General features: G+C 47.1%; 1 pseudogene; it reads right to left on the bottom strand.

Moving 5' to 3' along the window:
• Positions 1 to 3,654: 3,654 nt before the first annotated feature.
• Positions 3,655 to 22,459, bottom strand: part of LOC137676991 (olfactory receptor 14C36-like) — a 28,756-nt pseudogene continuing 9,951 nt past the window's right edge.

Raw genomic sequence — 22,459 nt, 5'->3', positions numbered from 1 at the left:
CAGACCCCGGTGACACGGCGGGGTGGCTGCCGGTGCCCAACTCCGGGCCGAGATACACTTCTGGGAAGAGCTCGGGCGGGGGGGACACACACCACGGTGACACTGGGGACACACACACACACAGACATTGTCACCCCCAACCCCGTGCCCCCCCCCCCTCACCTCTGATCACCTCCTCGGGGGGGCCCGGGGAGGGGCAGGGACGGCGGCAGGGAGGGGCTGAGCCCCAAGAACTCGCCCCGGGGGGGGAGCTGGGGGACACAAGGAGCCCCTCAGCCCCGCCAGTGCCTCCCAGTCCGGCCCAGTAGGGCACAGCCTGGGGCTCTCGGCCTCCCCCAGCTCCTCCTCCTTCTCCTTGTCGCAGTGAACCAGCCGCTGCCTGGGGGGGTCAGCACCTTGGGGTGTAGCCCCTCCCCCTCCCGCAACTTCCCCCTCCCCAGTGTCACTTGGGGAAGGACATCGGGCGAGGGGTGACAATTGTGGGGGAGGTGACATCGGGGGGGGGGTGACATATAGATATGGGGGGGTGAATGAGGGGGACACTGGGGGGGGTGACAGAGGGGGACAGTGACATGGGGGGGGAAGATATAGCTATGTCGGGGGTGACATGAGGGGGACACTGTGGGGGGGGGTGACACGGGAGGGGACACACACGCCAGGGGGGCACTGACATGGTGGGGGGGAACATATAGCTATGTGGGGGGTGACATGAGGGGGACACTGGGGGGGGGGACGGGACACGGGGGGGGCACCGGGGGGGCACAAGGGACACTGCGCGGGGGGGGACACACTGGGGGAGGGGAGACAGGCGAAAGGATGCAGAGGGGTGTGTGTGTGTGTGTGTGTGTGTGTCCCCTTACCGGTGTCTGCGGGGAGGCTCCGGCCCCGGGCGCTGTCCCCTGGCTGCTGCATCTGGGGTGGGGGGACAAGTGCTGGGGGGCGGTCCCAGGCCTGTGGGGGGGGGTCACAGCCCCGGGGAGGGGTCCCAGGCCTGTGGGAGTGGGAGTCCTAGGCCCGGGGGCGGGTCCCAGGCGCTGGGCTGGGTGCCAGGCCTCAGGGGTGTGTCCCAGGCCCCGGGGGGGGGATTCCAGGCCCCGGGGGGGGGATCAGACTTTACTATTCGCACTGTGGCCTTTCAGCAGCCCCCAACAACGAGTGCGACAAAGCTCCACTCCTAGAAACCCCCCCGGCAGCAACTCCCTGAGCCCCAACAGCCACCCCAGAGCACCAGGAGAATTAACGCTGAAACAAGGGACTCGGGACATTTTGCCCCCCGTATTCTTCAAGGGCATCTTCATAACCTAGAAAACAACTCTGCATTTTCTTTTTGATTTAGACAGACTTTCTCTGCCTGAGTGTAATAAGTTTTTCACGTTCTATAAGCTCACGTTAATATTTGCAATTATTCATGTCCTCATTTTCTTAAGTTTTTACTACATCGCTCTTGCACACTTAGATGCATCCGCTGAAATATCTTCAGCACTGAACCTTCCACTCATTTCTGTTGACGTGCAGAAAACAGACTCCATGACCGACAAGGTTGTAAAGTAGGTATGTTTGTTCAGCGCTGGGCAGCACGGGGGGTTAGTCCCACCAAAGCTGTGCGCGCCTTCGCGGTAATTCAGCTTGTATTTATGTGGCAAAGTGTTACATATTCATCATAATTTCAAGGACGCCTACACATATTGATGACTTTCCCCAAGAAGGCGGTCTTTATTATAATAAGTTCCAGGAGATCATTTCCATAGACTCCGCCTCTAACTCCTCCTGGTTACCCACACCCAGTTTCCCCTGCTGGTCCTGGGCCGGGGTCTCAGGGATGAAGGCCGTATGTCTTCCTCACTGTGCACTTCTCACCTTTCTTCTTGCACAGGCGTCGTAACATCTTGGCTCAAACCGCAAGACCAGTTCTAGCTGGGCTTTGCACAGCCTTAATGTTCTGCAACTTGTTCTATTGAGATATGCTTAGGCACGTAATTTACGCATGATGCTGATAAGATAAAGAATTAAAGAATTTCTCCACCCCTAGGACAGCTCGCACCCAGATCAAATAGCAAGTAAAAAAAGAAAGAGGAGTTATATTCCTTATCGCTGTAAATATTATTTCTGCTGCTACATTCCAGATACCGAGGTGCTAATAGAAAAGCTCACAGAGCTTTTCCACCATCATAACTGTATTTTAGCAAAGAAGCACAAAGTTCAATTTTGAGATCCATCGACAAGTGTCCCCTTAAGATGGCAGGAATAGGGACCACCTTTTCATTTAGGATAAATAACCTATTACAATGAAGAGCTTCCGCTGAAACTGCACAAAAAGCTTGAGAGGAAGGAGCATTTATATTACAAATTATCTAGTTTATCTAAATAAAAAAGGGGCATTCAGAACAACAACAACAAAATACTACCCTTTTAACACCACACCCCACTCTAAAATTATGTACGTGTCCACATGAGACGAGAAGCCCCCGTGGAGCTTAAAAATCAGCGACCGCTACGCCTAAACCCAAACCTAAAAGTCCCATCGCCCCAAAACACTGGCCCGCATTTTCTGGTTGGGGCGACCTCGGAGAAAAGCAAACCCTCCAAAACCAGGAGCACAGCTCTTAGCTGAGAGCAAATGCTGAGTGGGCAAATGCACACTTTAATCGTGTTTTAATCCCGACTAAAATTCCCATTTTGATCACATTTCAATTCCCATTAAAACTCCCATTTTGTTCGCATTTTAATTCCCATTAAAATGGAATAAGAATTAAATTGCCCCCAGGGGGAACTTGATGAACCCCGGGGGGGGGTTAGAACAGCCCCGAGGGGGAGAGAATTGACCCCGGGGGCGGGGGGGCAGATCAGCCCCGGGTGTGGGGGGCACAAAGTGTGACACCAGGGAGTGACAAACCAGCTTTATTACCTGTAGAGGTTTGGTTAAGTGAGAAGGGGCACGATCTTGTGCCACTGAGCAGTCTGAGCAACCCAGGCTTTGAGCTACGCAAGAGTTAAGTCCAGAGCTCTGAGTATGTAAATCCATAGACCAATCACAAGTGCGATCGGGACGCGTGATTAGCATGTACTCAGGTTACCGCCTCTATATTCACGGCATGCTTTGCGAATAAACGAGAAGCTTCCATGCTCACATTGAGATTGTGTCGTTTACTCCGGACCCCGTCACCCAGCACCTGCGAGCGTGCACCCCCCCCCGTTTTTCCCCTTACTTCAATTACCCCCGGGGGGGGTGGAGGTGAACACAGTGTCTGGGGGGTGAGAAACACATGATACCCCCTAATTCTGCCCTCCTGGGGGGGCTCAGCCACCACCCCCTCCCCAAAATACCCCCCGAGCTGCCTTGTGTGGGATCCTGGGGCGGGTACACAAGAAGGGGGGGGAGGGGCCCAAGCCGAGGATGCTGACGGTTCTCAGGGGGACCCAGGGCAGGGGGCGGGGGGTTGGGGTGGTCCCAGAGGGTCCTGAGGGGGGGCCCTGAGTGTCGGGGGGGTCCAGCCCCAGGATGGCACATAGAGACTCCTATGGATGCCGACGCCGATGGACCCTGGGGGACACGGTTTGTCCCCCTGAGGGGGCTCTCAGGGGATGCTGTGGGGGGCATCAGGGTGAGCGGGGGTCCCCGGGTGACGGGGGGGTCCCGGGTGACGGGGGGGTCCGCTACTTCCCGGCGATGAGGGGGTTCCGGAGGATGACGATGACAGAGTCCCCACGCAGGAACATCTTGGAGACGCAGCGATCTTTGGTGACAGGTTGGGAGTTTTTCTTCCCTTTCCTGCTCTTGGGCACCTCCGTCCACATCTCCTTCACATTCTGCAGCACCGTGTTACCTGGGGCACTGGGGGGTGACAAAGAAATACTTGGGGGGCCCCCCAGAACTAGGTGGTAGTGGGGGGTTGTGCCTCCCCTGAAGGGTTGGGGACAGAGACAGGAGGTGGAGGAGAGGCTTGGGGGGGGCCCTGAGGGGGATCAAGGTGGATCCCGGGAAGATTGTGGGGAGCTCAACAGCACTGGAGGGTCGTGGGGACACCCCAAAAGGGACCCAGCAGGACCCCCAGGGAGTTTGGGGACCCCAAGAGCACTGGAGGTCCATGGGGGCGTGGGAAGCCCCACAGCTGTGTCCCAGCAATCGAGAGATAAAACGTCTCCCGGCTCCCGGCTCTCAGCGCGCTGAGAATAAACACGGGACAGGGAGAATCCCAGGGACCGGGGAGTTCTAGGATCACAGTAAACACGGGACAGGCTCGTTCCCAGGTTCCCTGTATCAGGGACCGACGATGCAAAGACCTGGGCCAAAGTGGGGCAGAAATCCAAAACTGGAAAACGTTGCAGTTTGATATTCTAGAGGATTTAGGAGCAACGTGGGGGGTTGTTTTCATATTACTATACGCTGTCGGTGCTATTAACCGCTTAGAAGCTGAGTTTATCAAAGAAATGAGCAATCCAGAGACAAAAACGCAGACCCATGATATTATTACAGGCTTGGGAGCCAGTTGGTCTTGGGATAGGATGAGAACAGTTACCACCTAAACCAAATCTGGGGTCATGGAAGAGAAGAAGAAATGTCACAGGATGGTTTTAGTCTTGTCTTGCTTGTGTTTAAACCAAATGGCAATAATTTATCAGCTCTGCGTAACTGTTTCAGACAGATCGGAGTTTGGAGACGGGTCAGCACAAAGCAGGAGAAATTCCGTGTTTCTCCCCTGCGGCTGGTTTCTGGCCCGGTAACACAGACCCGGTTATACACGCTCCCTGCCCGGCTGGGGGCACGGTCGTGATGTGGTGATACCATTTTCTCTGGCAATGGATTCAGCTGGTGTAGCTGTAACGCTTGTTCGAGTCTTGCTGTCTTACTGGGATAAGCTTGTACACCTGCATGGCAGCCACTTGTCTGATTCCTGAGTGTTGATCTCCACTGTCTGTACCACCAAGTCGAAGCTGGATATCAAAGATATCAGCACATGGGCAGCAAGGAGATGGCAATCCTTGGACTTCAGACCTGCTGTCTGCCCTAAAGACCTGCATATTTCTGTCTGCACCTTTTTTTGGAAGCATTGTGTATATTTCTATTTGCTGTTCCCCCCCCACCCCGCCCCGCCCCCGAGAATTTAACCCTTCCATCACAAGGATTTTACAGGAGAATGGGCCACATGCTGGAAAACTCACCACGCTTCATAAAAATCACAGGGGCAAGAGTTTCCACCATCGTTGCAGTGTGAAAGGCACTCGTTGGGTTGTCTGCTGGTGGCTCAGGACGGTAAGAAACATCGGACAAGGTGCTTTGCACTTCTGGGCCTCCCCAAACAAATATAAATGGACAACGGACCCGCCTCTTAACAAACTAAAATGACCCAGAGAAAAGAAACACCTGAGAAGAAAGAGAAACTGAAAATTTCCTCCTGAAATCTGAAAAGGGCACGAGCGTTACTGGGAAGACTACATGGAAGATCAGCTGCAAAGTGGGAGAATTAGATAGAAATCAATATGCAAACCCAAAAGATGGGTTTTTTTTGCCTTTTTTGGACACTGGTGCAAAAGGTCATAACTACTTGCTTGAGATTATCAGTAAAGACTTGTCCTTGCTATTGCCATCTGCACTATGGCAAAGGTTTTTGAAGTAAGTTTTCAAAAGTTTTCAGGCTGTAACCTTCAGGAGAGGGGTTTGGTACAACGTTCTGTCAGATACAAAAGGATTGCAAATTCAATCTTGAAAGTGATTTAGGTTTGCTTTGTTGGCTGACTGAATACTGCTGTGTTGCTAACAAAAAAAACCCAAAACAACAAAAAAAACGCCAACCCCCCCCAAAAAAACCTCTCCAAGAAACAAAAAAACAAACCCAAAAACAAAAACCAAAAAAACTCGTAAAAAGAAAAAAAAACCTAAAAAAAAACCCAAAACCCCAAAAACCCTAAAAAAACCCAAAGAACCACCAAAAAAACCCAAAACAACCAAAAACCAAAGAAAAAACCCAAAACAAGAACAAAACTAGAACAAAACAAAACTAAAACAAACAAAAAAACACCCCCAAAACCCCTAAAACACCCCTCTCCAAAAAAAATCTCAAAAACCCCCCAAAAACCGAAAAACGCAACCCCCCCAAAACCCAACAAAACGAAAAAATAAAAAGAAAAAAAAAACAAAAGAAACCAAAAAAAGAAAAACCCGAAAAACAAAAAAAACACCCCAAAACAAAAAAAAAACACACACAAAAAAAACACTCAAAAAAATAAACAAAAAAGAAACAAAAAATACCCAGAAAAAAAAACCAAAAAAAACTGAAAAAAAACCCCGAACCCTGCCATAAAACCAAAAAAAACCCCTAAGACCCCCAAACAAACAAAAAAACCACACTAAAACCCCCTCCAAAAACAACAAAAAAGCCCAAACAAAAACACACCAAAAAACTCTGAAAAAGAAAAAAAAACCAAAACAAATCGAAAAAAACAAAAAAAATAAAAAAAACCAAAACATGCAAAAACACCAAAAAAACACGAAAAATCAACAAAAAACAACCCCCCGAAAAAAAAAAGGAAAAAATTTTAAAAAGCAAAAAGACTGAAAAAAATAACAAAAGAAAACAGAAAAACCCAAAAGAAGGAAAAAAAAAACAAACAGAAAAAAAATCTAAAAAATTCCCCCAAAAAAACAAAAGCCCACAAAAAAATAATCAAAAACCCACAAAAATATAACCAAAAACCCAAAACAACCAATAAAACACAGAACAAAAAAACCCAAAAACCTCCTAAAACAAAACCAAAACAAAACAAAAAAAACCCAAGAAACCAACGAAAAAACAAACAAAAAAAAACAAAAAGAAAAAAACAAAGAAAACGCCCCCAAACCTCCAAAACCCAAAACAAACCCCAAACCCCCAAAAACAAACCCCCCAAGAAATCACCAAAAAACACAAAAAAAAACCGAACCCCTCAAAACCCCTCCAAAAAATAACGCCAAAGCAAGCCCAAAGCCACCAAACCAGGCACCGACGGCGCCAAGGTCCGGGCCCAGAGGGGCAGAAATCCCCCCCCAGCCCCGCGGAGGCTTGTTCCCACCCCCGGCACTGCGGCCTGCGGGGGAGCGGCTGCACCTCGGGCAGCCCCTGCGAGCCGTGCCGGGGGGGGCCGGGGCGACAGGAGCCGGGGGGGAAACGGGCTGCGGGGAATCAGCCGGTGCTCAGAGCCGGATTGCAGAGAGCCGGGGGTACAGCCCCAGTGACACCCCATCAACACCGGGGTGACTGGGGTGAGCAGTAACGGGGGTAACTGGGTGTTGGGGTGCAGCCGGGGTGACCAGTAACGGGGGTAACTGGGCTGTTGGGGTGCAGCCGGGTGACCAGTAACGGGGGTAACTGGGGACAGGGACAGGGCTGGGGCGAGGAGGGGACATCAGGGTAGCGGAGGGTCCCCCCCGGGCGTGGCAGCGCAGGCGGCCAGGAGGAGCTGGAGGGGCGCGGGGAGGGGTCAGTGTCTCCTTAATGAAAAATCCTTGGGTTTTTTTTTTCCTTCTTAAATATAGAAGACATTTGGGATATCTGGGGCAGTAATGTCTCATAGCTGTATGTGAGTACAAATGCCTATTTGTATGTGCTTAGAACTGTAGTGGAACAGTCTTGTAAAGCAGTTATTAAATAATAGATGAAGTCTGTATCTTAACAGCTGTTGTCTCTTCTGATACAGATGTTTCTCTCTGACTTTTTTCTTTTTTTTTTTTTAGGATCCCTCAGATGTTCACAATGCAAGCAAATCTACTACTGTTCTGCAGATTGTCAGAAGAAAGATTGGCCAGCACATAGTGTTGTATGTGAGCCAATTAAACAGAAGTAAGTTTGATAATAGTTCTGCCAAATAATCTTTACAGAAAGACAATATCCCTCCCAATACAACTGAAATGACCATGTAAAGGCACTGTTGCAGTAAAATATGTTGCTTATTCTTCGACTAGTACTGTATTATCTCATACTTGTCAGAAAGCTCAGCTCTGCTGCTTTAGAAGGGTGACTTGAAAGATATTGTTGGAGTTCTTGAGGTGTCCTGTAGTGTGACTTAAAGCAAAAGCATTATTTTTACTTGTGTCAGAACTATGTGAGCGTGCGGTAAGAGTACCAGCTTACCACTTGACTTTGTTATTGCTGTTGATGACGTAGGGAAGGGAGGAGAAATGAGACTGTGCTTTTCAGCAGTGGCATGGTTAATGGATTGCATTTAAGAGACTCTGAAGAGGCACCCTTCGAATCCAAGTGTAGCCTCGGTGAACTTCATGGATATTTAATCTCTGATGAATGCAGCTGCAATTAGAATACCAGGCCATTCTCAGCCAGGCCATTCTCTAGCTGCTCGTTATTGCATTTTGACATGCTAGTTTAGATGCTCAAGAGATCACTCCCTAATCTCTTTCAACTAAAGGAAGCATCATTAGGTTAGGATACAGTACAAATTGACTGGCTGGCTTTGGAACAGTTTAGGGGAGTGATCTGAGTGTTTAAGCCGGTAGTTTCTAGCAAGAGGTGATGACTGCAGTTCAGTGAATCTGCAACCAGGTGTCCATAATCAAGTTTACAAGAGAGAGGGTTTTTTTCCATAAGTTTTCCTACAGTGACTGCATGGGGGGGGACACGGGGACAATCTGGCATATATGTTATCTGAATATTACTTACGTATTCAACTGAAATAGCAACATCTCTTTTTTTGCGATTTTACAGTTCTTAAGGTTTGCTTGGGACTACAGTGTTGGCAGAACTCTACAACAACATTCTCCATTTTAATCAAAATTAAATTAATTTTCGTTGATGGTATCAGGAAAAACACACGAAGTGTTGTGTGGGGTTCTTACGAGACAATGGTCACGTACTGAACGAGCCATGTCCAAGGGGGTGGTAGTAGGTGGTGATGAACTGACCAATCATAATGACGAGCAAGGACCTTGGCTATTGAGACAAACGAGATATGGAGAAGTTGAAACAAGATTGAAACAAGAAGAATGCTATGACAGCATGGTATGGCCTTTTAGCATAAACCAATCAGAACTAATATAGAGGCGCGTGGACAAAGCATGCTCACCAATCAAATTAGTACAAGTAAGGTATGTTAACCAATTAGGCTTAAGACGACACGCACACGGAGTGTGCACTATAGTGGAATAGTATAAATGTACCCTCAGATACGCAAATAAACGAGATCTGCTTAACGACCATATTGGTCTTAGTGCAGTTAGTCCGAGCCCTCTCGTGAACCGCGCCGTGGGAGTTACGACAAGTGGTGCCCAAACAGGGACAGTTCGGACTCTTTGGCCGGAGACTGCGGAGAAGCAGCGGACAACGGACCGAAGGGGGATGAGAGGAAGCCAGCCGTAGAGTGCTGCCCCGGCACTGGATTTTCGCACCGGCAGGAACGGATGCGGTAAGCCCAAGATTTATCGCTAGCGGAGGAAAAACCTGGGTAGGGCTGCCCAGGTGGCTGGGGAGGAGATGGGGGCTACCCTGACCAAGACAGAAGAGGCAGTGGTGAAACTCCTCCAACATATTCTCTCTACGAAAGGAATTAAATGTGATGAAACTGTATTGAAGCAGTTACTGTTTTGGGCAAAGGATAAAGGACTTTTTGAGACTTTTAATGATGTTTTTGAAGTGACCTTATGGGAGAAGACTGGTGAGTCTCTCTGGGATGCGGTATCTAGTGGTGATAAGGACGCAATAAAATTGTCAACTACATGGAAGTTAGTAAGTGAGGCGTTGAAAGGATTGAAAGCAGAGAGAGAAGTTACACACACAGCTTTTATGGCTCTAGGACCACAGGCGTCTACTACTCCCTCTGTTACTCCCTCGCTGTTTACAGGACAGATAGCACCAAGGGCCCCAGTAGCGATGCCAGTTGCAGCTCCTTTACCGTCACGGGTACAGACGGCTCCGAAACAAGCTGAGGAGCGAGAAGCAGGTCCAGATTTCCCCTCTGCAAACGATGACAAGGGGAGTCGGACGAAATCCCCTCCTCTCATTGAACTTTCTACAGATGAGGCTAAACAGGAAGGCAAGAAGGAGAATGAATCTACTCTGTATCCACCTTTACCGGATTCGCCATTTCCAGAGTCACCGGAGTCAGTAGTTCCACAGTTGCATGGATTGAAAGGATCGTTACCATCTCAAAAAGCTGCACAAGATGGACGTGAAATTGACATGGCAGAGCTTGGTAGACAACTGGAAGAATTAAAAAAGGAATTGTAACAGCACCGTCCAGCCAACACACTGGAACACATGATGACTATGTCTCCCCAAAACCCTCCTCCGTATTCGGGACAAGTATTAGGGCCACCTCAACCTCCTTTACAACTACCTCAATCTCAACTACCTCAAATCCCTATTCCACCTTTAGATCAGGGATGGGGGGGTGGTCTGCATCCATCTGGTAATGTGGGAGAGGGACGACATCTGCCCGTGTGTACGGGAGAAGCGGGAGGAGGTGAGGGAGGAGTGCAATGGAAAGGGATTATTCGGGATGCATTGTTAGAAGGAGTTATACTTCCACAGGCATATCCAGTACATGAGGGTACGGGTCCTGAGGGAAGAAATATTTGGCAACCATTAGACTGGAAAGTTGTTAAAGAAGCGCGCCAGTCTATACAGACAAATGGGTTAAGCTCTCAACATACACAAGCTTTGCTTAAACATATTTTTGCAACTAACCTTCTCACGGCAAATGATATTCGGCAACTAATGTCCATGCTGTTGTCTCCTTCTCAAGTATTACATTTTCTTAATGCCTGGACTAGTGCTTGTCATAAAATAGCTAATACACCTAGGGGTCGGGATGATCCTCTTTTTAATGTTACGGCGTAAATGCTGTTAGGAGAAGGTCCTTTTGCTACTGCAAATTGGCAAGCGTAGTTTTCTATTGAGGCATTAGCAGCAGCTCAAGATGGAGCATTTCAAGCATTAATGTCGGTTCCTAGTGAAGGTGTTCAACAAGCGTATACCAGAGTTTTTCAAAAGGCAGGAGAACCATATGGCAAATTTATAGATCGTCTGTATGCAGCTTTGCAAGGCACGCCTGATTTAGATGAAAGTACTAGAGACAAATTACTGGATGTTCTTGCTTATGATAATGCAAATGAGAAAACTAGAAAGGCATTGGCACGTTTACCGAGAGGAGCAGGTGTGGCAGCTATGCTGGAGGCAGCAGAAAGAATGTTCGGTATGGAACAGGCTCAGGTTATGGCTGCTGTAGTTGGAGCAACGGTGAAACCTTTGTTGGGAGCAGGAGCAAGGGCCAAGGAAAAGTGTTTTAAATGTGGAAAGATGGGACATTTTAGACGTGATTGCAGACAGGGATCTGGAAAGTGGTGTACTAACTGCAGAAAGTCAAATCACAATACAGCAGAGTGTAGGCGAGTGCAGGGAAACTTCCAGCCGAGCGCGCCGCGCCCGCGCGCGCAGACAGCAAGTCAGGGTGCTTGGAGCGCCACCCCGCGGCCACAAGAGGAAGTGCCGGAGTGGATGTGGAAACAAAATGAGACATACACTTAACAGACAAACAAGTAACTGTGGTGGAAACTAACATGAAAGGACCTTTAGGACATGGTTTGAGTGCGTTACTTCTTGGACGATCATCTCTTTCCAAGCAGGGAATAATTGTACTGCCAGGGGTTACTGATGCAGATTATACAGGTCAAATATGTGCTATGGTATACACCCTATCCCTGCCTGTATTTATCCCGAAGGGTCAAAAGATTGCTCAGTTAGTTCCCTTTAAGAGCTGTGTTCCGAAGGCGGAAGACAAAGACAGGGGGGAGGGTTGTTTCGGATCAACAGGACAGGCATTGGTTAATCTTGCAATTGACATCACTAGCAGCCAACCGCGTGAAAGGGTAACATTGTGGAATCAGAATGGGGAAGAAAGACAGATCTCTATGCTAATTGATACAGGAGCTGATGTTACAATTATTGCAAAGCAGCACTGGCCACATGCTTGGGCTGCGCGAGCAGCTCCGGTAGCAATAGCTGGAGTTGGGGGTTGTACTTTGCCAATGATGAGCCAGCAACCAGTACAGCTCCAATTTACAGATGGAGTCTGTGTAAATGTTAGACCCTATGTTATGAGGGTGCCAGTATCACTTGTGGGACGGGATGTGCTAACACAATTGGGTGCAAAATTGGTAACGCCTTTTTAGGAGCGGTCACTGAAAAAGGGCCTGTCCTACCTTTAAAATGGAACCACCAGTATGGGTGGATCAGTGGCCGCTTAGGTCAGACAGGCTGGAACAGATTGAACTGTTAGTCCAAGAACAGCTAGAAGCAGGACATATCAGACCATCTACAAGCCCTTACAATACTCCAATTTTCACTATTCCGAAAAAATCGGGTGAATGGCGATTGCTTCATGATTTGCGGGCTATAAATGATATTATGGAAGAGATGGGAGCATTACAGCCTGGACTACCCGCTCCTACCGTGATTCCAGAAGGTTGGCAAAGTTTAGTAATTGATCTAAAAGATTGGTTTTTCACAATATTTTTACATGAAAATGATCGTGCCAAATTTGCATTCACAATTCCGAGTATCAATAAGCAGGAACCTGCTAAAAGGTATGAATGGGTAGTCTTACCTCAAGGTATGAAAAATTCTCCTACATTGTGTCAATTATATGTTGCATGGGCTTTACAACCTTTTCGCCAAAAGTTTCCTAATCTTTTGATTTATCATTATATGGATGATATTCTGATCGCTGGACAGGATTTAAAGGTGGAATTTGTGTTACCAATGTTAGAAAAAATGCTAGAACAACGAGGACTGAAAATTGCCCCTGAAAACATACAAAGATCAGAGCCTTGGAAATACCTAGGCTGGGAGGTAACTAAGCAAACAATACGACCTCAAAAAATCACCCTAAAAGTGGATATATCAACATTGGCTGATGCTCAGAAATTGTTAGCAGAATTGCAGTGCGCTCGCAGTACTTGCGGCATTACAAATGATGATATTGCACCGTTAATGCCATTGCTGGTCAAAACCCTGATGTCACTGTGAGCCGTACTCTCACTGCAGACCAACAAGCAGCTATAGACTAAATTGCACACAAGGTGGCTACACAGGACGTGGCTCGCATTACTGAGAATGAGCCACTCTCAGCAATTACAGCAAACACATCACTGGAAAACAAACACTTGAAAGCTTTAATTGTACAATTAAATCCAATTGTTAAAATCATAGAATGGGTTTTTCCACCTTTTCATCCTAAAACAACAATCTGTACCAAAGTGGAAGCAATAGCTCAACTGATTGTTAAAGTGCATAAAAGAATTACAGAAATTAATGGACTAGATCCAAATTCTATCTATTTGTCTATCAGAAAGGAATATCTACAGTGGTTAACAAGTCAATCAACTATTTTTCAAATGGCTTTACAGGACTTTACTGGACAATTGTTGGTGCATTTACCAAAAGATAAAAAGCTACAGTTTATTTGCAAACAGGATTGGGAAGAACAACCTATCAGATCAGAGATACCTGTGACTGGACTGTTTTTACTGATGCAGGAAAGCGATCACATTCAGCAGCTATTACCTGGCAAGAGGATGAACAATGGAAACATTACAAATTCTCAGGACAAACTGAGGACTCATTGCAGACACTTGAACTTTTTGCAATGTACCAGGTTTTTATAAAATGGAAGGATACACCTGTAAATATTGTAACAGACTCTCTTTATGCAGCAGGCATTGTAAATCGAATTGAAAGTGCTTTTATACGACCAGTGAAGAATATGCGACTTTATACCATTTTGCTACAGTTGCATCAAGCAATAAACCTCAGAGAGGTACCTTATTTTGTCACTCACGTTCGTAGTCATCAATTTGATCGAGGTTTGAGCATTGGAAATAATAAAGCAGACACACTTGTGTCCTATATGCAAATATCGCCAAATTTATTTGAACAAGCGCGCCTATCCCATCAATTCTTTCATCAATCAGCGAAAATGCTGGTGAAACAATTTCAGCTCACCATGGCACAAGCACGCGAATTGGTCAGTGCTTGTCCTAGTTGTCAGAAAATTGGCATGGGAATTGGAATAGGGGTAAATCCTCGAGGATTGAGTGCGTTGCAACTGTGGCAAATGGATGTTACTCACATTGCAGAATTTGGAAGGCTCAAATATGTTCATGTATCTGTTGACACGTTTTCACATGTAATATGGGCTACAGCACAAACTGGGGAAACAGGTCGTCATGTCAAACGACATTTACTTGCTTGCTTTGCGAGTCTTGGGGTTCCACAACAACTTAAGACTGATAATGGACCAGCATACTGTTCACAGATTTTTTGACAATTTTGTCAACTATGGGGTATTACACATATCACTGGGATTCCTCATTCGCCTACAGGTCAGGCGATTGTGGAACGTGCTCATAGTACATTGAAACAGCTTCTGCAAAAACAAAAAGGGGGAGAGGAGACTGAACCTTCTGAGAGACTTGCAAAAGCTGTTTATGTACTCAGTCACTTAACTTTAGCAGGAGATAAGGAGCGACCCCCAATAGTAATACATTGGGAGGCAGTTCGACAGGGAGCAAGCTATGTGCAAAACAAAGGCGAAGTGTGGTATAGGGAACCAGGTACAACTGAGTGGTTGGGACCAGGGGAACTATTACTAATGGGTTGAGGTTATGCTTCTGTCTCTACAGGCACAGGAGAACGGTGGTTTCTGATCATGTGGAGGTGGAATCCAGATCCGGAGATCGGACAGAGACAGCGGCACCGAGCACTGAGGGTATTGGCTCCGTACCTAAAGAGACTGGGGATTGCGCCGTCATCATTGAACAACCTTGAGGATATCTTCATGTCAATACCACATTTACGTGTAGCAGCTGAAGCAGAAGAGAAATTGGCACGGGGCTGTGATGAACATGGACAGGGTTGTCGACCATGGGTTCTAAAAAAGTGTAATGTATGTGGGGAAAGTAAGTGGCGGGTTATTCCACCATCTGAGCCGTGGTGGAGGTATTTTTGGTGTAGCGCATGTATTGAACGGGTTGGAGCAGAAAGTTCACTAGAAAGTAAGGCAATTCAATTGTTAGGGAGAGAGGTTCATTCACTTGGGAGATTTGGTACTCCAGCATTTCACGTGTCACAAAGAATTGGCGACTGTCAGCAAATTCTCCTAGCTGAACTAGCTAGTACACTACATATAGGCCTGCTGCAGCAGCAAATTATATTGGCAGGTAGTGTGGTAAAGGTACAGTGTGGAGAACAAATTAACATACCACGATCATGGGAAGTTTCTCCCGAGGATTGGGAGCGACAGCAATTGCGATGGTCTTGTGTATCACAGCCCTTGGGCAGGCAACGATAGATCCTAGACAAAATATCTGGGTTACCATTGCAAAAGAGACTGGACAATACTAACCAATCCTAGAGAGACGCGTAAATATACTAACCAATCCTAGACGTGCACGTAGCTTGGAATAGTATAAATATACCACTCAGTATGTGAATAAACGAGATCTGCTTGCTGATCATATTGGTCTGTGCGCAGTTACTCCGAGCCCTCTCATGAACCTTCGACAGAGAAGGAGGAGGAGGCAGCAGCGGAATCATAGAATCATAGAGTTGTATTGGTTGGAAAAGACTTTTAAGATCATCGAGTCCAACCTTTAACTTAACACTACCAAGTCCACCCCTAAACCATGTCCCTAAGTACCACATCTACATGTCTTTTAACTACCACCAGGGATGGTGAAACAACCACGACACTGGGCAGCCTGTTCCAAGGCTTCACAACCTTTTCAGTGAAGACATTTTTCCTGATATCCAACCTAAACCTCCCCTGGTGCAACTTGAAGCCGCTTCCTTTTGTCCTACTGCTTGTTACTTGGGAGAAGAGATCGAAACCCACCTCGCTACAGCCTCCTTTCAGGTAGTTGTAGAGAGCGATAAGGTCTCCCCTCAGCCTCCTTTTCTCCAGGCTAAACAATCCCAGTTCCCTTATCTGCTCGTCATGAGACTTGTGCTCCAGACCCTTCACTAGCTTTGTTGCCCTTCTTTGGACTCGTTCCAGCACCTCGATGTCTTTCTTGTTGTTATGGTTTAAAGCTGAGCTGGCTATTAAACCTGCGGCAGATGCCCTCTGTTATCCCCCCCCCTCCCCCCAGAGGGAAAGGGAAAGGGAAAAGGGAGAGAGACTTCTGGGTTGGAAAATTAAAACAGTTTTAATAAACTATAATAATGAAAAAAAAAGTATAATAATAATAATAGAAATAATCAAATATATACAAATATATATACAAAACCAAGATTGAGCTCCCCTGAAGTCAGCCACGTCACCACCGGCACTGCAGGGCAGGCTCCGGGAAGGCCCAGCCTGGGCCTAGCGACGGTCGAGAGCTGGATTCAGGAACGCACGGATCGGGATCGGGGGCAGCAGGAAAACAGACGGAGCCCTCCCTGGACACCGGCCATAGCAGAAAGAGAGCGAGACCCTCGTGATCCCCCCCCTTTATACCGAGAATGACGTGTATGGGATGGAATACCCTCGTTGGTCAATTTTGGGTCACCTGCCCTGTTCGTTCCCCTCTGCAGCTGCGACCCCCCCTTCGGCTCTTCACTCGTAAGCGGTGAGGAATTTAGCAGTGACCTTGGTTTCTCTAAGAATAAGTACAGCAAGAGCCTTTCTGCACAACATCCCTACCGGTGCCTCAGTGATAACTACAAACTTCGAGCGTTATCAGTCCTGGAAGCAGACACTGTCTGCAAAAACATGCAGTTAGTTAGAGGAGACTTAGCTGAAAGCAAAAATCACCGAAAGGAAAATCGGCCTGGTTTAGGCCAAACCAGGACATTCCACCCCTTATTCCATACCATTCACGTCATACTCAGATCACCACTAACTTTTCATTTTAAAATATATACAGATAACATTAGTTTATGATTCATCTCTATACAAAAAAAAAAGTTCATCAAGTTCATTTAGTTCAGGATTGTGGGTTTCCATCTGGCTAGTGTCTCCCAGCGTAGGAAAGATGGTATGAGCTTTGTCACAGTTCGTGCCCACCGGTTGCAGGTTAAAGATGTCAGTCTCGAGGAGGTTACTGGACGCCACTTGCAGCTAGCTCCGGTCTCATCACCACTGCTTCAACCTGAAAGACACTTATGAACACTGTTAGTATTATGCAGCAATTAACATCATGCAGTTCAGAATTAAGTATTCTCACCCAAGATCAGATCACCTCCAGGGACACATCGGACTCCACCATCCTGCAGCATCACCCACCAAGTACATCCAGGTCCTTGAGCAAAAGCAATCCCATGAATGGGTTTACCTTTGCCCGTAGCAGGAAGAACCCAGACAGTTTTTCCCTACAGATTCCTTTCATGCACCACAGGGACTTTATCCCCTTCTACTGTATGTAAAAGGTCTGACTGAGCAGGGCCAGCTCGGTTGATAGATCCTCTCGTGTTGACTAGCCAGGTAGCTTGTGCCAAATGCTTATCCCAGTTTTTAAAGGTTCCACCTCCCATTGCTTTTAGGGTAGTTTTTAACAGCCCATTATACCGTTCAATTTTCCCAGAGGCTGGTGCATGATAGGGGATGTGATATACCCATTCAATGCCATGCTCTTTGGCCCAGTTGTCTGTGAGACTGTTTTTGAAATGAGTCCCATTGTCCGACTCAATTCTCTCTGGTGTGCCATGTCGCCACAAGATTTGCTTTTCAAGGCCCAGGATAGTGTTCCGGGCAGTGGCATGGGGCACAGAGTATGTTTCCAACCATCCGGTGGTCGCCTCCACCATGGTAAGCACATAGCGTTTACCCTGGCGGGTCTGAGGGAGTGTGATGTAGTCAATTTGCCAGGCCTCCCCATATTTATATTTCAACCACCGTCCCCCATACCACAAAGGTTTTAACCGTTTGGCTTGCTTAATTGCGGCGCATGTTTCACAATCATGGATAACCTGTGCAATAGAGTCCATAGTGAAGTCCACCCCTCGGTCACGAGCCCATCTGTATGTTGCATCTCTCCCTTGATGACCTGAAGTGTCATGAGCCCACCGAGCTAAAAATAGTTCACCTTTATGTTCCCAGTCCAAATCTATTTGGAACACTTTAGCAGCTTGATCCGCTTGTTGGTTGTTTCGATGTTCCTCAGTTGCCCGACTTTTAGGTACGTGAGCATCTACATGACGTACCTTCACGACTAGTTTCTCTAGCCGAGCAGCAATATCTTGCCACAGTTCAACAGCCCAAATAGGTTTACCTTTACGCCGCCAGTTGCTTCGCTTCCACTGTTTTAACCACCCCCACAAGGCATTTGCCACCATCCATGAGTCAGTATAAAGATACAGCCTTGGCCACTTTTCTCGTTCAGCAATGTCTAAAGCCAGCTGGATGGCTTTTACCTCTGCGAATTGACTTGATTCACCTTGTCCTTCTGTGGCTTCTGTGACTCGTCGTATGGGACTCCATACAGCAGCTTTCCACTTCCGATGCTTTCCTACAAGACGGCAGGATACATCGGTGAACAGGGCATACTGCTTTTCATCCTCTGGTAGTTCATTATACGGTGGGGCTTCTTCAGCACGTGTCACCTCCTTTTCTGGTGGCATTCCAAAGTCTTTGCCTTCTGGCCAGTCCATAATCACTTCTAAGATTCCTGGGCGATTAGGGTTTCCTATTCGAGCCCTCTGTGTAATTAATGCAATCCATTTACTCCATGTAGGATCAGTTGCATGATGAGTAGTAGGAACCTTACCCTTGAACATCCAGCCTAGTACTGGTAATCGGGGTGCCAGGAGAAGCTGTGCTTCAGTACCAATTACCTCTGAGGCAGCTCTAACTCCTTCATATGATGCTAGTATCTCTTTTTCAGTTGGGGTGTAATTGGCCTCGGAGCCCTTGTATCCTCGACTCCAAAATCCTAGGGGTCGACCTCGAGTCTCCCCTGGCACTTTCTGCCAGAGGCTCCAGGTAGGACCATTGTCCCCAGCTGAGGTGTAGAGCACATTTTTAACATCTTGTCCCGTACGGACTGGTCCAAGGGCTACTGCATGCACAATCTCTTGTTTAATCTGTTCAAAAGCCTGTTGTTGTTCAGGGCCCCACTGAAAATCATTTTTCTTTCTGGTCACCTGATAAAGAGGGCGTACAATCTGGCTGTAATCTGGAATATGCATTCTCCAGAAACCCACAATGCCTAAGAAGGCTTGTGTTTCCTTTTTGTTAGTTGGTGCGGATATAGCTGTTATTTTGTTGATCACCTCTATCGGGATCTGGCGACGCCCATCTTGCCATTTAATCCCTAAAAACTGGATCTCCCAGGCAGGCCCCTTGACCTTGCCTCTTTTTATGGCAAAACCAGCTTGCAGAAGAATTTGAATTATTTTCTCCCCTTTGTCAAAAACTTCTGCTGCTGTATCACCCTACACAATGATGTCATCAATGTATTGCAAATGTTCTGGAGCTCCACCCTTTTCTAGTGCAGTCTGGATCAGTCCATGGCAAATAGTAGGACTGTGTTTCCACCCCTGGGGCAGTCGATTCCAGGTGTACTGGATACCTCTCCAGGTAAAAGCAAACTGTGGCCTGCACTTTGGTGCCAAGGGAATAGAGAAAAATGCATTAGCAATGTCTATAGTGGCGTACCACTTGGCTGCCTTTGACTCCAGTTCGTATTGAAGTTCTAGCATGTCTGGCACAGCAGCACTCAGAGGTGGCGTAACTTCATTTAGGCCACGATAGTCCACAGTTAATCTCCATTCTCCATTAGACTTTTGCACTGGCCATATAGGACTATTAAAGGGTGAGCGAGTCTTGCTAATCACTCCTTGATTTTCTAATTGTCTAATCAGTTTATGAATGGGGATCAGGGAGTCTCGATTGGTGCGATATTGTCGTCGGTGCACCGTGGCAGTAGCAATTGGCACCTGTTGTTCTTCAACTTTCAGCAACCCCACAACAGAAGGATCCTCTGAGAGGCCAGGCAAGGTAGACAGCTGTTTAATGTCCTCCGTCTCTACAGCTGCTACACCAAAGGCCCATCTATATCCTTTTGGGTCCTTAAAATACCCTTTCTTAAGGTAGTCTATGCCAAGGATGCACGGAGCATCTGGGCCAGTCACAATGGGGTGCTTTTTCCATTCATTTTCAGTTAGGCTCACTTCGGCCTCCAATACAGATAACTCTTGAGATCCCCCTGTTATTCCCGAAATACTGACAGATTCTGTCCCTTTATGATTCGATGGCATGAGGGTGCACTGTGCACCAGTGTCTACCAGGGCTCGATACTTTTGTGGTTCTAATGTGCCAGGCCATCGAATCCACACAGTCCAATAAATCTGGTTATCCCTCTACTCCTCCTGGCTAGAGGCAGGGCCCCTCTAATTAAAGATTGGATTCGTGCAGCTCACGGGGACTGGACCTTCATTTCCCCTATTCACTCTTGGAAAAAAGGGATTTGAGGCCCATCTACCCTGACTGGGGTCCTGCTCATTGGTAACTGGAGCAGCCATCCTCCTAGGAAAATTCTCACTGGTATTTCTGTTAGCTTGCAACTCACGTACTCGTGCCTGTAGGGTACTGGTAGGTTGTCCATGCCATCTGTTCATGTCCTCCCCATAATCACGCAGGGTAAACCACAGGATACCTCGTGACGTGTTCCGTTTCCTTTGAGCCGGTCCAGTAGGAGGGCGTTTCCTCCTAAAGGCTGCAACACGGGCCTGTGTAGGTAGAGAGTCAAGTTTATTCTCGATCCTGGACAGTTTTTCTGACAGTTGTTTCAATGAGTCCTTGTTTTCCTTAGTCAGTTTTTCCACAGCCGAGACACGGGCCTGCAGTGGGGAAGAAATACTATCTTCATACTGTCGCATATAGTTAGCCATTTTGCCCACATTAGGTCGTGCCATAGCATCTTCTCCCCAGACTAATATTGACAATGTATGGGCATGTGTTGGTGGAGCACTCTGCACAACCTTCCGGAACATGGATCGGTTGCATTCCACTTCATCAGGATTTACAGGATCTACAATGTCCTGAGGGTGTTTATAAATGATCTCTTGCACAGCTAGTTCTCTAAGGTAGTTAATACCTTTTTCTATAGTGGTCCATTTGCTTAGGTGGCTCATAACATCATCTTTATAGGGATACCTGCTCTTTACAGCTGACAAGAGTCGCCTCCAGAGACTGATACTGTTCGACCTTCTTGGAAGCATCTTATCAATACCACCATCTCTGGACAGGGATCCCAACTGTCTGGCTTCTCTACCATCCAATTCTATGCTATCTGCCCCATTATCCCAGCATTGGAGCAACCAGGTAATTATTGGCTCACCGTCATAACGACTAAAATCTTTTCTTATATTTCGCAGTTCTTTCAGGGATAAGGAGTGGTAGGTTATCTCTACTTCCGAGTCCGAGTCCTCCTGTGATTGTTCTGCTTTAGAAGGACCTTTCTTGTCCTTCTTGTGTAATGGGCCTTCTTTAAAAAGACGATCAAGGAAACCCCCCTCTGTGTCAGGCCCTGACTCTGACTGAGAAGGGCCCTCACCTGGGTCCTGTGCTGGCTCTGCCTTAGAAGCCTCTGAGTCATCATCCTTCACTTTATGAGCTGATTTCTTTCGGTGTTTTCTCCTGGTTACCGGGGCAGCATGATACCTCCCGCTGTTGCTGCACTGACATCTAATCACATAGCACACCAGTAACACATTCAGGACACACGAAAATAACGACATGCCCTGTTCGAATTTTGCAGGAATCAGCTTGACAAAAAAGGAGCAGATACTATCAAAATCAGTTAAAAGACGCCCGGTGTGCGCAGCTACCGATTCGCGATTAAAGCTGCCCATCATTGTATCATAGAGATAAGAGATCGGAATAATAACTGCCCAGTTTATCATGACATAAATCAGTATCAAAACCCATACCAAAATGACACATTTCGACCAGCACGCCCTGTTAAACCATATGAAAGCACTAACACACAGCGCATACGGCAAATAAGGTATCATTACACATAACTCTAAAACAAGCTTTATAAAGAAAAGAGGTAACACAAGGCTCACAAATAACATTATCATCTTAGCTATCGGTTTTAATTTCCAACCCCTCGTAAATCTCAAAGGAAGAAATCTGATACTCTCTTGGCTGAGCTCTCCGGGTCTCCTCCCACTGGAGCTGGGATTCGACTTATCAGAGCAACCTGTCGGAGCTTCTCTCAAGCCCCCACGTTGGGCGCCAATAAATCTGTCACGGTTTAAAGCTGAGCTGGCGATTAAACCTGCGGCAGATGCCCTCTGTTATCCCCCCCACTCCCCCCAGAGGGAAAGGGAAAGGGAAAAGGGAGAGAGACTTCTGGGTTGGAAAATTAAAACAGTTTTAATAAACTATAATAATGAAAAAAAAAGTATAATAATAATAATAGAAATAATCAAATATATACAAATATATATACAAAACCAAGATTGAGCTCCCCTGAAGTCAGCCACGT

This window comes from Nyctibius grandis, assembly GCF_013368605.1.
Source record: "Nyctibius grandis isolate bNycGra1 chromosome 34 unlocalized genomic scaffold, bNycGra1.pri SUPER_34_unloc_1, whole genome shotgun sequence".
Lineage (NCBI taxonomy): Eukaryota > Metazoa > Chordata > Aves > Nyctibiiformes > Nyctibiidae > Nyctibius > Nyctibius grandis.
This window is presented reverse-complemented; position numbering and strand designations above follow the sequence as displayed.